Raw genomic sequence first — 11,921 nt, 5'->3', positions numbered from 1 at the left:
AAACAAAAATCACGATTCTCTTTAGAGAAGTAGCCGATTAATTGAGATGATAAACACAACAACGGCACTGATACCTGCACGTGCTGTCTTCAAGGGTACAAAAAAGAAATTGCAGTTCCAATTACAAAACCCATCATTCCGGAATAAATACTTAAACATCGAAATAAAAGGCAGTAAAAGATCTCAGCGTCTAGGGGGGAGGGAGACAGAGAAACTGATTCCCACGCGAAAATAGTTTATAATCAAAGCGGGTCGTTGGGGTATTATTCCACCCCAGAGTATTACTGGAAGCTGCAGCTGAAAGCTGCCTGGATAACGTATAGCCTGGTATTTACGTATTTGTTAAAAAATAAAAAATATTTGGACTTGTCAACCCACTGGCGACTGAACTGAAGTTTCAGGTTAACTGTCTTGTTAAGTGCATTTGGTTTAAATATCTGGTCTTTAAGTTATGAAGGGTATGCTGTTCCAAAACCTTTATTCTCAGACGGATTTTTATGATGTCCCTTGCTAATTTGCATTATGTCAACTTGTAACGGTGGGGAACCTAATACCGGGAACGGGATACAAAACCACTATTAGCACTGACACGCAGGGAATACGCTGCGCTTTTCCACGAAGATCTGCTGTCGATTAGGAATGTTACGACTTCAAGAGACTCGTAAAAAGTGAAGGCATCTGCTCCCAAAGCCAGCCACGTTTGTAGGATTTAGACGTGACAGCGAAACCCAATTCGCTTCGAGAGATCTGCGGGGTGCTTGGGGAGGTCGGAGCCCCACCTCTATTTCCCACCTGTATCCCCTTCCCAAAACCTTCCCCGTCCTGTCCCACGTATCTGCGAGGCGAAGGCCCCCCCGCGGGCTGTGCCCCCCTTTTTTCGGGGAGCAGCATCGCGGACAGCGCCGGCCGCCCGCCACACCGGGGCCGCCGCCCCGCTCCGCGCCCGCAGCGCCGGGGCCGCCGCCGAGCGCTCCCGCCTCGCCTCGCCGCGCCGGGGCCGGTGCCCCTGCCCCTGCCCCTGCCCGGGGGGCGGCTTCGTGCCCCTCCCGTGGAGCGGACTTGGGGAGCGCATCTGAGGGCATTTCTCCTTCCCTCCCGTAGGGAGCCCGCTGCGCCTGGCACCTCGTCCCTAACGAGTTTTGCGTTCAAGGGCTAATCCTGCGCAGCGCAGGTACCGGGGGCGGCTCCCCCGCCGGTTTAAACTCGCGTGGATGCCGGGCAGCCCTGGCTGCACCTACACGTCTGCTGGGAGGGGGCTGCACAGGCTGACTGCTGTCCCTCTCCTTCCCTCAGCTGGGGCGCCCGGCTTCCCCTTCGGGACCCGCTTAACCTTTGCAGAATAACGATTGCCGGCCCCATCCCGCAGCCGTGTGCAGGATAACACTCTCTTTTGCTTCCCTGGGACTCTCTCCCCACCGGGGAACGGCGTTTGTCCCTCGAAAATTCTTTTATTGAGGAGAAACAACCCTGCCACTTGCGAAGCATCAGCCGCAGGCGCCTCGCCGGGGTTGCGAGGAGCAGCGGGTCCGGCGGGGCAGGGTGGAGATGTTTGTTTGCTCGGCGGATTTCAAGGGCTGCATCGCCGCCCGGACTCCAGCAAACATGTGGCCCCCCGCAACGCGGCAGTGGGTGGGGGACGGCTGGTCAAAGCTGCCTCCGGTCGGCAGCCCTGCAGTTCCCAAAGCTCCCGGGGGAAGGGAGCGGGGAGCAGGGCAGAGCAGGCGGCTCTGCTCGGCGGCGCTTCCGAAGCCTCTCGGCTCCCGGAGCTTCCCTGGGAGGGACGGAGCCAGCCCCGGGCAGAGACGCGGGAAAGAGTAGGCACAAGTGCACTGCAGCCTCCCCCCCGGCCCTCATGCCTCCCCGGGCAAGGTGTCCCCGAGACAGCCCCCTGGCTATCAGTGGCGCCTGGGGGCTACCTATATATATATATATATATATAATTTTTTTTTTCCCCATTGCTTTGCTTTGCCCAGTTTTTCCTCTTCCCGCCGTTTTGGTGTTGACCGCGGTGAAGGATTAGAGTGTGCGGGCTCTGACCGTCGTCCCCCCCCGAGATAACCCGGGCCTCAGATGGAAAGGGAGAGCCAGGAAGGGCCAGGAAGGGGAACGAGCCCCTCGGGGCTGAGCCCGAAGCGCAGGGGGGAGCGCGGGGGGCGGCGGGCGCTCCGCACCCCTGTCCCGAAACCGCCCCGCTCCCTCCCGGCCCCTCGTTCCCCCCTCAGGTCCCGCGTAGCCCTATTATTTTAATAGCTGCTAATGACAGGAGACGGAAGAATAGCGGCAAACGACACGGGTGGAAACCGCTCCCGCGGTGCGAGTAAATGCTCTTCTGATAGCGGCTCCCGCCCCCATCCCCCCGAACCAAAGTCGGCGCAGAGATGGATGTAAGGTTGTTCTGCCCACTTTTGCCTGTTGTTTTTTTTTTAAAAAAACTTCTGCTTCTAGGGCTTCCTGAAAATAAAAGCCAAACTTTGGAGCATCTCCATTTTGTTAGCGAGGGGGAAATCGTTTGCTTGACTCTCAGTGCGGAGCTGAGGCGTGACCCAGGCTGCAATAGGCCGCTGCCCCCCGCCAGCCAGCTGCCGCAGCGGGGCGCCCCGCGGGACCCGAGGGGCCGGGGCATGGCGCGGCCCCCGCCCCGGCCGCTCCGCCGGCTGCTCAGCCGGCCGAGGCAGACCTCCGCCAGCAGCTCTTGCGGACTGGAAAAGAAAATCCAGAGCACGGAATAGAGCGATAGGGGATTTGTCTTCTTCAAGAAGCACAATGGATTTTGCAAGCAACTAATTAAGTGCAAGAGCTCCCCCGCCCCCCATACACACCCCCCTTGTTTGCGAAGTGGTGTGAAGTCGGTTGTGTAAATGATTCCACTTTAACTTCCAGCCCCTTTAGATCACCAATAATGCCGTGGTGGTGCTGCTCACACTGCTGCAGCGAGAGTCAGCATTTCCATTATAATTTCCTATTTTCAGGAGTTTTTACAGTGGTCATAAAAATTCAATCCAGGCTCAAACTTGGCATCCCAGGGCTCCTCCCAGGAGTCATTTCTTTTTGTTGTATTTGAAAGAGGAAACCATTTATCTGTTTTTACATTACAAGAGAGCAACAAAAGGAAGCGAAAGCAGGGTTTGGAGGACTTTTTTTGTATTTTATATTGCTTGCTTTTCCTCAGCTTTACAGTATCTGCCATAGATATTAAAGGAGTACAGTACACAATAATTAATAACACATGAAAACCCATCAGGTTATAGAGAAGCCAGAATCCACGATCAGAACTGGTCATATAAAATATCCTTTATCATTCTAAAATGCTTCGCTTTTCTAAACTGATAATTTGCTAGCAATACATCCAAAATGTAATTTGATGCTGGGGTTCAGTTTGATTTAAAATGACCTGATCATTTGGAAATCTGAGAAAGTTCATGTATGTGCTCATATTTAAGAAGAATTTCCTAAAAGTACAGATGTTTTCGCTGCAGATTTGAGGGGTCTATCCTCCAGCTTGCTTTGTGCAAGTATATGTATAACGGTCAAATAATCTTTGGATTTAGGTGTCCCTAAGTATTCATTTATATGATGGATTGTAATGGCTATATGGTTCCCTTGAAACCATTATATTCTATCAGGTCAAAACCACGTTCTTAAAAAAGTTCATTTAATACAAGGGTGGCTGGAATGATTTGTGTTCGTTGCATTCACCCACATACAATTCCCATATCTGCTGGAAATTGAGTAAGGATTTAATGACCCCACAGAAACCCAAGGTTTTGGTGACACGAGCTCAGAATGGGCCTATGAGACACAGACCAGTGTGAATTGGGACGCTCAAGTGGAATGCCAGCAGAGCCTGGACATCACATCATTTTGCTGTAGATTATGCCTATGCCACATGTTTTACAGAGAAGTCCTTTCTCTACTGCTATAAAATATATGATTCTACTAGGCTGGAAACTTAGTAGGGGTATCCTCCAACTCATCCAACTCAGGTTTGGCTAGGAAAAAGGACCACAAAGAATGATATTGCACAGCGGTGAAAGAATTATTTCTAGCTGGTAAAAAACCAAGTATGTATGGAATTAGAGGTACATATGTATACATATATATATATGTACATGTAGAAAAGGAAACTACCTTTGTATGTAGATATAGAAAGGGATTAAGACAGACAGCCTTACAGTATGCATGATAGAATCAGGGGTACAAATATATTGATTCAAGGAATGTCAAACACCTTTTCCTTTTGAAATTTTTGGAATAACATGTATTTGACAAGGCGTATATTTGCTATAGCTAACAGTTAAAGTAGTATTCTGTAACTTTTAGAGAATGAAGGCAACATTTTCTTGCCATGGTCTGTCAAACACAGGACTGGAATCAGGGTTCCACAATATTTTTCTTCCCTTGAGGGATTTAATCATAGTGATATCAGGCTAGTAACTTCCAGTGGATCCAGCACTTCCCAAAAGCAAAGGAAACTCATTCTCTGACCTCACTTATACCTGTACCTCGGTCCAGGTGTGTTACTCTTCCAATTAAACTGTTGCACCTAATTTGGGAGTGTTGGGTCCCAGATTCTTCAGAGAGTGGAGGTAAATCCAACCCATGTTGAGATCTGACTCACATTTCATAAAAACCTTTCTTTTTTTGATTGACCATATGCCAGTGCACACACAGAGCCAAAGGTCCCTATTTCAGGCATCTCAATTCATTGCCTGAAGGTAAATGGGGTGGGTGTAAGCCTTTTCTATTTCTGCATTTTTATCAGGCTCTTTTTTTCCTGTAGTTAATAAAGTATGTACCTGCAGTAGTTGATAGTTCATACACCTACATGAAAAGACTCTTGTTACAACTGAAAACTGAAACCTTTCCTGTGCAAGAAGTGGTTGGAAAAGTTTTCCTAGGACTTATCATAGCAATACTACGTAGCAGCAATTCAGCATCTCCTTTGGGCTTAGCAGAACTGAAGACAGAAATACAAACAGGAGCCTAATAATTTGGGATCTTGTTCTGGCTTTGTTCACTGCATAGATCCTGGGATAAGTAATGAAACAAGGCTCTAAGTTCAGTCAATTGCCAATACTCGTATTTCCTCACCGGGACAGATGGGGCAGCAGAGCCCAAAGGCACATTCAATCCACATGCGGTTGCATGAGGGGAGATTTGATCAGTGTTTGTGCCACAGAGCTCCTACCCTCTTCCCATCGCTGTGAACACTGAGGTATTTCCATGTCTTTGATGCACCAACTGCCATGCCTGTTCAGAACAGAAAGTAGGGTCAAGAGACTTTGAAAGTTGTGAAGATCCTGTGCAAACCCACTCTGCAGCCTCGGATGGGCTCCTGGGGCAGCTCCAGTGAGTCAGATCCATTGACTCACAGTCTACAGCTCAGAAATGTGGGTGGCATTTTAAATATTCTGGGCCTTGGAAAGCCTTCAAGGGAGGTCAAAGCTGGTCCAGTAGTCAGTGGGCGTCAACTTTAAAAACAGGTTTGGGGCATTCACTATTTCAGTGACTATTTGGGACTGCCACTATTTCAGCTCCTGTACAGTGACAGTGGAGTCCGCTACAGCACTAAAAGTGCATGCGCTGGGGTCACCTTCCCTGCTGCACACAAATGTGTTGTCAATAGCTGGTGACCCCAGCACTGCTTCCCAGTCAGTTGGCCGCAGCTCTGCAGCTAATTGACCAGCGCTGCTGGCAGACACAAGGGCCAACTCTCCACAGGGGACAAGGACATTTTTAATTCAGTGACATCAGTCCCCAGTCCTCTAAATCCCATCTACACTCCCGTTCTTCTATAGTGTGATGATTGCCAGAGGCTAGCTGCTCTCTGGCCATATACACTGCTGACATGACCGTGTGACTTTGAAGCAGTTGTGGGTTTCCAGTTTTCTTCCACAGAAATCTATATGAGTTTTTACAATTGACTTCAGGGACAGTAATATCCAACAAGTGCAGTACTGTGTCACTGCAGATTCCATTTCTTTGTTCATACCCAGTGGAAAGGTGTTATTTTAACACAAAGTATTATTGTTACCAATACAGAACTAGTGTCTGGCTAAAGTACATAGAAATACTGAGCTGGCATTTTTTTTTTTTTATTTAGAACAACTCTAAAATGGGGTTTATTGAGGATAATATATAAGAAATCAGAATTTTAGTTGTATAATCACTCACAATGTCTTTCCTGTTTTTAGCAGCTTCTAAATATATACCAGCACTATAGAAAAAATGGCATTCCTTTTGTTTTTTTTTTTTTATTTTTAGCATTATCTTTTGAAAAGGATATAAATTCCCACTGAAACTACATGGAAATAAAGCCAAGGGATCAGCTAAAAGTCACAAAAGCAAAGGAAGTTGAGAGTCAAGTAAGAAAGACAATTTTCTATCATACACAGCTATGCTGAAGTGTTAGAGATAAAGGTCATCTAACGGGGGGCTTTCTGCCATCAGGTGATCCTAAATACCAAATATGCTGTAATACCTCGGCCCAAGGGGAAGGTTAAGTACTGACAGAGTTTCAACCCTAACCGAGAACTTCCTGCTATTTGTGGTTTGGGGTCAGACCCTAAGGTTATTTTAAGATAGGTTTTTGTACGTAAAACTGTTAGGAATAATACAGGCAGGGCATTATTGAACAGGCGGGACCATAAAAATCTTTTCTTGAAAGTGCAATCCTGAAGAAAACTCGCCACCTGCTGGCCAAAACCCTCCCAGTGCTGCCCTTTTCTAAGCAGCGTTTGCTAAAGTCATTATTTATCAGTTCACCGCAGCTGAAATTGTCCACATTTCACTCTCCTCCCAGTCAGAGCATTGGTTTGGGGAGCTTCTGCCTTAAAGGAAAAAAATAATTTTCATCTGACAATCTCTGTGTGACACTGGTTTGCACTGGCGTTTGAAAACACTAATCAAATATTTCAACGTGAGTAATAGTCTCTTGAGGCTTAAGTGTTTCTGTAGGGGTGAGTTTTGTTAAATGCTGTTTTAAAAAGTATGTATCCTCTTTCTGTCCCTTATGATTGTATCAGGAACCTTTGTGGTTTCCTTTGTGATATTTGTGTTGCCACGAAGTCTTTTATTTGCTGTTACAACTTTTATTTACTGTTACTAAATAGTAACTGGAGATTTTGACATCTCATTAGAAGTAGTTCTTATTCCTGTAATGGGAAAGGGAACACCCCTCAATACTAAAGCTCACCATCTTATGACTTACCTTTTTTCATGTAGACTTCTTGGTAAGCAACACTAGTCTCTTTAGCAGAGATAACAGAGATTATTTTTGTCAGTTAAATAAGTCGGGTATATAATGCTAACTTTTTTTCTTAGTGTCTGCACTACAGTCATCTAAGCCAGATGACAGATCCCATTGATTCCAATCCGCTTTGGGTAGACCATTATACAATAACCCAAAACACAGTGTGTACATTCTTCAGAGCTAATATTGGGTTTACAGTTTCTTGGTGAGGGCTGTGAATGCACAAGCCACAGAAAAAAGATTCACAACCAGCAGGATCTGGGCTCAGCAATGGAGGAAGCAATGAAGGCTGGGTTCATCCAGACGCAGTGACCAAGTGTCCCATGAAAGAGGACAGCCCTCAGCATGAGGCTAGCATGTAGCAAGGTATAGGAATTATCTGTCAATACAGCCAACAAAGCAGAGAAGGAAAGGAAAACATGGAAGAACATAGTTCTCCAAAATGGAAGAGAGTGATAGAGAAACATGAGAGCGTATTAAAAGCCCTTACTTCCAATTTACATTACATTTGAATTTCAATTCAATACTCTACATCACAAACCTGACAAAGGTACTAAATTAAAAAAGAAATAAATTGTAAGAAGCAGGAAAAGTAGGATAATTTTAAAAAGGATGTATATATCATAAAATGTAAGCTTAATACTGAGAAGCCAAAATGGAAATATTGGCTAGAAGATCCAAAAGAATTAAAAGAGGTTCCTGTGAATTCATTTAGAAAATAATGGGAAAGTAGACATTGCCATGTCTACTGTTTAGGTAGACAAAAAGATGAACTCCTAAATAACAATTTCTGCTCAGTTTGTGGTAATAAGGATGATGAGAGAACACCAGAAGAATAAACAAATGCAATTGAAGGAACTAAGGAGTGGGTGTCACCGGAGTAACAGTGAATGTGAGCACTAAACCCATGCTTCCCTACCCAAGAAAGTGGCAAAAGAGGCCTCAGATTAGGTCAACTGCTTCTACAGAACTCATCTATAGCTTTGTTGAAGTCAGTTGATCAGTTCTCTGCTCTGGTATATCCATCTGTAAAAGGTAGGTAAAAACACTCACCTAACTGTCAGGGATTATGTAAAGAAAAATATTAGACATAATATTTCACAGAGGGGAAAATAGCTGTTAGCAGTCTGCATTTTCTTTGACTTGGCTTTGTCTCAGCTACCGTTATATTCTGTCCTGGTTTAGTCACAATGCAATTTTTAAGCAATTTGGGGAGCATTTGTCTGGAACTGTCAGTTTGCCAAAATTACTTCCTAGATTGTATGAGTTTTCAGAAAACCTTGCTCACGTAAAGCAGAGGTAAGCTGCTAAACTGCTAGTGTCTCTTTTGGGCAAATTTAGGGCAGCACCAGAGACATGGATTTCTGACTTCAAGCGTACATGAATGAGGGAGAAAAGCTTAGGAAAAGCAGAGATCTCATGTCAAACTGAATATTGTAATTTGTCTTTCGAGCAGGTGGCAGTGGTGCCCAGAGAACAGGGATCGCTGGCAGTGCTAGCTGACTATGAATCTAATGTCCTTCCATATTTGATCAAACTCCAGCAGAGCCCTGAATTAAAGTGTATCAAGGTTTGGATGGGAAGATAGGACACAGAAATCAGTTACTGTGGCACAAGCTGTGTTGTCCTATGTTGACCAGTTGCTCTGTAGCAATTACTTACATGCATGCTTTAACTTGCTGGATAGAAAAATTTTAACTTTGATTTCTAACTTTCATGCTTTTACTTGCAGTATGCCCATATATGTCACGGAGCACAAGGAGAGCAACGTGTTGAAGGACAGCTACAACAAGGCAGAAACAGCAGCTGCTGTAAGCTCATATCCTGGAGGTAACCTATCCATATCTTCATCCCATCTACAGTCCAATACTAGAGAAAGAAATCCAAGAACAAACAGTAACATAGGTGCTAGGACATTTGTTGGTCAAGAAAGCTTTAGATAAATTCTGACAGAATAAGATGGAAGATCCGAGTAAGGGCATCTCATATCTCAGCTGAGTATATCCAAAATTAAGCTAGTGACTCTCCCAAATAACTTTCTCTACTCTTTCTGACTCTGATGGAAAATAATTCCTAACTTAACCAGCTGAAGATATTACATATGCCTTAAAGCTACAAGTGAAGCCTCAAAATTGAACCTTACCTCTTCACTAACAGCTGTTCTCTGGTCAGACATCGTGACTTCTTCTGGCTAGTTACTACCCTGTGATAATTATCATCCCCTCCCAAAGAAGAAGGGCAGAGCTGGGAATCAGGTAATACCGCTTTTCTCACCTGTGGATAGTTATCCAAAAGAGATGTCTCTGTTTACATTTCTTGATGTTCTTTGGAAGTTGCAGAGGCTGCCTTTTGAATCATGACTCTCAGCATAATCCTTAGGGAAGAAAAATAACTTAAAGGTACAAAGCAGACCTATATTCACAGGAATGAAGTAAGGCTAGAAACCGACCTTGAATGGTTTTTCTGAGTCAAGGCAGTTTGGTCCTCTGCTCTCCGGACATCTAGTTTTGTATTGTCTTCTCATTAATTTCTTATGCATCATTGTAAAACTACTGAGAATTATTCTGGGGTTTTGTTTGTTTATTTATCCCTGTTAGAAAGCTATTTCAGATTCAAACATCCAACATCTTACATCTCATGAGCAGTTTATTATACCCATGTGTTCTTGTGTTAATTTAAACTGTTTCTCTTCCTTGGTATTCCTCTCCCTTGGCTTTTGCATCCTAAGGTAAACAAACCCTCTTCAGAAATATGGATGCTTCATGTCCAGCTTCCTTTTGATCAACCTTCTCTACATCTGTTTCATTTTGAATTTGTACATAGGCAACCGATACAGGTGAGGCCTTAATGGTGGCTTCTACAGCAATTTAAGTGCCAAAGATACTTGGTACCCAAGACAGCGTATGCAGTGTTTGCATGTACAGTCATACTCATGCATACAAATAGGCTTGATTAACATATACTATCTAATATATAGTCTCCTTTGGAGGAAGACAGTGCTATTGACAAACCAGGCAGTTATACAGTTTAGCTTTTTTTTTTTCAATTCAGTTGACCTAAATGATGTTGTTGGTTACAAATCTGCTTTCTGAACAGATACATCCTGTCAGTGTATACCTCAGTACTTGAAGCCTTGCTGTGTACAGGCCAGCTGACTTACTTTCCTCTTAATAGAGATCTCTCACCTCTCTCTGCTTGGCTCAAGAGAGAGGGTCTACTGAAGAAAAAGAGGATGGAAAAGGTTATGATCTTCAAAGATAAGATCCTTATTGTGGCTGACCTTACCCAAGCTCCATTTCTTCCACTGAAATCCAGACAGTCCTGTCAGCTGCGATGGGACTGGTCATGTTTCCATCTGGGGACCACTAGCCCCTTCCAGTAATGTCTACCTTGAACAGTGTAAGGCTAATTTAAACCAAGAGGACAACTGCACCTGCTTCCTCTTAGACAACGGGGCAGCTGAGCGTCCAGATGTTTGTAGCTGTGGTTGAATTTAGATATTTTTCATCTACTTCTCACAGGAACTAACAGTATTGCATTCCAGTGACCATACAATCCTGGCTTCCTCTCTTACAGGACTATAGTATCTTTTTCACCTTTTTTGTCATTGTCAAAGATCTTCCCATTATATTTCTTTTCTCTGCAGCAAAGGTTTTTTGGTTTGGGGTTTACTTGTTTTTTTTGGTTTTTTTTTTTTTTTTTTTTTTTTTTTTTTTTTTGCATAAAGACTGAATCTGTATTTTTGTTCTTACTTGTATTCTTTAGACTTCTAAAGTCAGTGATTAAGTCAACTATTGCTAGAATTAGCTGAACTACTGTATTGCTAAATACAGAGGAGGTGCTGGGGAATAATTGACTGAGTTTAACTTTTCAGATGAGATGAAACTCTTATATGTCACACTTCATGACATTTTACTTATATATTCTGAATTGAAGCTCCTCCTGATCCGGCTTTACTTTAAATTATTTGATGGATGGCTTATTAAACTTTTGTCTGACAATGGATTGCTTGCAAGCTGTTTGCAATGGAGACTGTTTTGTGTTTTCACACATCCATTAACTTTCTGATTATATATTATTGTTCTACTTTGACTCAATACATTGTGTTAGAGCTCTCAGCATGGGTATGTAAGCTGTAGTCATTCTACAGCACCCCTACATTCCCCAGATTTCCATGAAAACAGAATTTCACTCTCCAAAATATTCTTACAGAATAACAGGACAAAAAACTAGTGGGAATCTTTAGCTGAATCTTTCTTCTCAGATATTATTTTTGCATCAAATGATGCAAATGATGCACAGCCTGACTTTGTCAGGCTGAAGGTTCACTTCAAAGCATTCTTCTGCAATGGAGTTTTCCTTCAGTTTCTATGACTTTATAAGGGTAGTCATCATTGAACTGCGTTGGACTTAAACTCCATGTGCAATGGACTCTGCAGATACACAGTGAGTTTTTACCACTCTGATACATGCTCAAAGTTTAGTATGATCCAAAAAACCAGATGATACAGAGAAATTAGCCAAAAGATTTTTTTTTTTACGTTTAATTTGCTTGGTTGTTGTTGGTTGTTTGGTGGTTTTTTTTTTTTTTAACTTGAGTTACTGAGAGAGTGATCACTGGTAATTACTAGAACTTATAACTGAAATAGTTCAGTTTTCTGAGGAGGAA

Source organism: Phalacrocorax aristotelis, chromosome 3 (assembly GCF_949628215.1).
Source record: "Phalacrocorax aristotelis chromosome 3, bGulAri2.1, whole genome shotgun sequence".
Lineage (NCBI taxonomy): Eukaryota > Metazoa > Chordata > Aves > Suliformes > Phalacrocoracidae > Phalacrocorax > Phalacrocorax aristotelis.
The sequence above is the reverse complement of the archived record's forward strand: the minus strand, read 5'-3'. Positions refer to the sequence as shown.